This window comes from Frankliniella occidentalis, unplaced genomic scaffold, assembly GCF_000697945.3.
Source record: "Frankliniella occidentalis isolate FOCC.00 unplaced genomic scaffold, Focc_3.1 Scaffold478, whole genome shotgun sequence".
Classification (NCBI taxonomy): domain Eukaryota; kingdom Metazoa; phylum Arthropoda; class Insecta; order Thysanoptera; family Thripidae; genus Frankliniella; species Frankliniella occidentalis.
Genome location: NW_026267596.1, coordinates 88867 through 93871, shown reverse-complemented (window position 1 = coordinate 93871; position 5005 = coordinate 88867).

The window sequence follows — 5005 nt, the reverse complement described above, 5'->3', positions numbered from 1 at the left end:
ATCTTTTTGCCAGGTACCTTTTCTGTCTACTCCGTAATCAAAACTCAACAAACGAAGTATTAAGTAGTATTAAGCCACTTTCGTGGGTAAAACTCCCTCTGGCGCGTAAACGGTGAGAGATAGAGCCAAACGGACAAAATTTTCGCCCGAAGGGCTCTACTTTCACGAAATACCCCTTAGAGGCCCACAAAAAAAAATTCCACTTCTTGGACCAACCACTATTTCTTTGTTACCCCCTCAGACCCACTCAGGGGTGGTTGCCAGGATTTGCGCCAACCGTTTCGTTGACCAGAAGTGACAACAATAATACCCTGAAAATTTCAAACCTCTAGCTCACGTCCTTCTTGGGAAACGGACAGACAACACAGAGGCGATGGCATAAGCCCGCTTATATAGCTTTTAAGCAAAAGAGCGGGCTAAAAATAGCGTGTCTCCAAGTTCTGCATCTGCTTCGCATTTATAATTGTTGGAGAGATGGTTTATTCGACTGTACAGTCAATAATAACGTAGGGCCCCGTGCGTTAACATTATGCACGGGGTAGCTGAGCGAAGTGCATTAATATAACAGAAGACGTAACAAATATAGAACAACTATAATGAATGAGGGTCCGCCTAGAAGGTAGGCAACCGATTCTGCCCCTTGAACGTGAGAGATGGGGGGAGGGACCAGCCGGACCTTAAACCACGGCCTGGTCTGGTTGGGTCGCTGTTTTCAACTAGAGTTCAAATCCCTTGCACCTCTCTCTCTCTACAACAGGTACTTTTAGTGAGTAGTGAACTTGATTAATTACTATGCAATATAATAGATTTGGAAGTCCACTAGAAAAGCTTGATACTGGGAAGTCTGGTTTCTATTCATCAAAATACATGGTTGATTTGTTTTGGTAAACACACAACTGTAACAGTGGCTGGATAAAGAGGGGGGGGGGGGGGCTTAAATTTATGCGTTCCTGAAGTTCACATACAGAACATGTCTGCTACTGTCCCTTCCTATCCCCACTGCCCTCCCCCTACTCAATTTACCCTTTTCTGTAATGCCACATGATGCTTGATGCTCCCATTTCATTCAATTCATTTTATTTGTGAAAGGTGAAATTCTATTCGGTTGCCTCTGGTTGAAGTGAAATAAAATACCCTAATATTTAATATAATTTCAAAATACATTTAAACTTCTCACCTACGACAAGTATAACTTGTCGCTCTTTTATTCATTTTTATCAGATCTCTCCGAAGCATTTGAAGGATCACGACTCGCTGAAGTATATTTAATTTAAGTTCTATAATGTATCGTATAATAGAGTTTAATTTAAATGCTCCCACCATTTTATTGGATATCATTAAACATATTGTGACTCCAGACAAAGCTAGTCAATTTAAGAAAGTGATGTACCTTGTTCTGATTTTGATGGGCCTACTATCCTACCTGAGTTAACGATATTGGCTAAAATATTGTTCGGTCCCTTGCAAGTCCATGGCTATTGTGAAAATGAGTTTTGTGTTTAACAATCGTTTTGACAAGTCCTATTGAAAGATTAGGTGACTTCCAATCATTCCACAAGTAAACACCATTCCTTTTTGTTAAAATAACCAAATTGAAAATTAGGATTTTTTTAGAAGTTACAAAATTAAAAGTGTAATACAAGATTTGGATTCCTTTTTCGGAACTAAAAAGGAAATGTCTTATGCTCAGAGCCGATCAGAGTCGAAATGGAGAAATTATTAGCCCTCAAATAACGATGGGCGGATTGCCATGGCCAAATTGGTCCAAATTGAACGTTCGAGGGGTGCATTTTGTTCGTTTCGGCGAGATACAACCCTTGAACCATGCGGGTTACGGGCGAAAACTGCCGTCAGAATTGACCTCCGACGCACCGTTTGGCCGCTATGGGTGATTGAACACTTTATTGAACATTTGAACATAACTCTGCTATTTCGATTCCGATCGTCTTGGAGCATAAAACTATTTCGTTTTCTTTTGTCAAGATGAACTCGAATCAATAGTTACCTTTTTACATTTCTCCCGAACCACTACCCCCTTCCCCCCTCCAACTTACGTAAGTAAACACGTAAACCATTCAAAATATCACTTTCGTTTCTTCTCACCGGACACTCGCGAAACTTCGTAGGTCCAGTTCCGCAACTCTAAAACTAAAAATTTCACACTCGGTTTGACCATTTGACATTATGATCACGTGTGAGAAAATCATAAAGTCTCGAAGTGGGTGCAAGGAGCCATTTGCGTGTTCGCGCTCTTTTCTACTCAGTGTAGCCACCACCGAAACAACAACATCTGAAGCTCCCTCCGGTGAAAATAGGACCAAATATTTCAAATTAGTCCGTAGCGAACGAAAAGGGGAGACTGGGTCTCCCTTAAATTATAGATGTTAAGGCAAACTCGCATTCCGTCATAGGTGCAGCCGTTTTCGAGGAAAAGAGGAACGCAGACACGGACAGACAGACAGACTCACAACCGAGACAACGCCTGACCCCTCAGCAACTTGGACTGAGCTTCGCTCAGCGATAATTCCTATAAGTAGGCTTGAAATGTTTTGTAACTACTAAAGCCTATGATTCGATTCGGATTTGAACTTGGGATATTCGATTCGAAGGGAAAAAAGTATGTTCGATTCGATTCCAAGGAGAAAAAAAATAATTCGATTCGATTCGATTTGACTTTCAAAAAGGTCAGTTCGCACACCTCTAGCTGGGCGCCTACGAGCGGAGCGCGCCGCGAGCGCTTTCACGCGGTGGCGCTCCTGGGCCGTTCATTGCACAAGTGGGGAGAAAATGGCTACTGAAAGTAAAAAAGTTCAAGCTTTCCGACGGTAGGGGTAATACGCAGCATATATTTGAAGTACTCTGGACCAATTTTTAATTGCAAATAATGTGGCTTTTGTTGTGGGTTATCATTAAAATGGGGCCGCATATGGGAATATTCCACTTTGGGGCCGTGGAATATTCCATGGAATATTCCCAAATTCCAGGAATATTCCCAGGAATATTCCTGCCCTGGGAACTATAGGCCCTACTTTGTATCAGATGTGAAGGATCTGAGCTCCGGACACACGGGGCGAGTCCAGGGGCCTAAACTTGCGCCCGACGTCACTCGCCAGTTACAGAAAATAATGCTGACGTAGCCCTAACTTTTTATTGCATGAAAACCGAGGACACACTGAGACCTTTCAGAAACAGTAATGTCTGCGGGGTAGCGGTTACGCATTCACAAGAAAAAGTTTGAAAAACAGGTATTTGCGCCTGTGGTGACGTCACTTAGCCTGCCCGCACTACACACCTGTAGTGCACAGTAGGCCTAGCCTGGTACACGGCCGTTTTCGACTTTTTTTTGCCTTTTGCATTTACCGCCTCACCGCTACCCCGCAGACATTACTGATTCTGAAAGGTCTCAGTGTGCCCTCGGTTTTCATGCAATAAAAAGTTAGGGCTACGTCAGCATAATTTTCAGTTAATGGCGAGTGTCGTCGGGCGCATGCTTAGGCCCCTAGACACGTCGCGTGTGTCGGGAGCACGGATCCTTCATACCTGATACAAAGTAGGACCCATAGGCTTACACTTGCAGCACGAGTCGTTCGCCACGGTCCCACCGTGAGCGCAGTGCAGCGCCTGCAAGGTGGTCTGCCTTTTTGGCGCCAAGGTTGGGTCATAACGAAAATGGCAATGCGATCCGGATAAACGTTGTTGCACAGGCCCTGGACTTAGCACAGGGTCTCCCTTAGGTTTAGGCCCCGCACCTCCGAAATCCACGATTTCGACCCATGAAATGGAATGGGCTAGCACATTGGCCGTGAAGCGGAATAAGGACGTCAACTAACTCTCCGTGGCCTTTAATTGATCTGTGGTCCCGTCTGTACAAACATTCAGTAATTTGGACTCACCTTAATTAATTTCATACCCCTTTTTACTACATAACGGGTTACTGCCAGGATTTGCACCAGGCGTTTGGGTGTCTAGGAGTGCCTTAAAAGACAAATTAAAAATTGCAGGTCTCTAGCTCAAGTCCTTCTTGTGAAACAGACAGATGGGATGACAGACAGGTAGACTGACCGCGAGCATGGTTTAGAGCAAACGGTTAATAAGAAACAGTCGACCAAAGCTTTTTCAGAATCAAGGCAAAATTGGCTGATGGACTCCGAGAAACGAAGTATTCCCTTTCTTTTCTCCACGTCAAAACTGTACATAACGAGAAACACATACCGTAGTTCTCATTTTCTCACAGTGAAGGGCACAACTGATACCAGAATCCGTGGTTGGGACGATAGCCACATGTGTGGGAGACATGCACAAAAAAATGCGTCCATGTAGTAGGTCAATTCGTTCTGCCGCAATCGGGCCCGCCGTCGTTTCCTGCTGTGTTGCGCGCGTTGCATCTACGCGCCAGTGAGTTCTGGACAAACGCCCTATAGGGGTTTTGTAGGTGAAAGTAGTATATATATTCAGTAGTACATTCTGTGTTGCCCCAAAAGAAATGGTTTCTGTACAAAAAATAAAATAAAAACACTAACAGTCCTGTTCTTAGCCCGGTACACTTAGGATCCCCCCTCAATCTAGCGTTCTTAATGATGCACAGTGAGAAAAACTTCAGCAAAACGGGAAAGGTGACGGGACATCTTTCACATGATACCTTGAAACAGTTTATATTTAACGTTACATTGATTAGTAATATCAAGGTGTCAGCTAGCAGCTTTAACTCTCGATTGGGTAAGAGAAGAAGAAAATTAATAGGGCAGAGACCTAGCGCAAACCGGCAAACACAAACAACATTATCAACATTATTGGGCGCTGAAGGAACGGCTGTCGCACTGAAGTCGCTTTGCTTTCGCGTTACTCCCTCCCGCCGACAATACTGCGCCAGGCAAGGCAGGACCTGTCTCTTCCCAACAATATCGGAATACCAGCGCCGGCCGCTCTGCCCGCCCTTATCTTCTACTCTACGTAGCTAAATATAAAAGAAAATTAGAACACTGACCTTTTTTTTTAAAAAAATCTT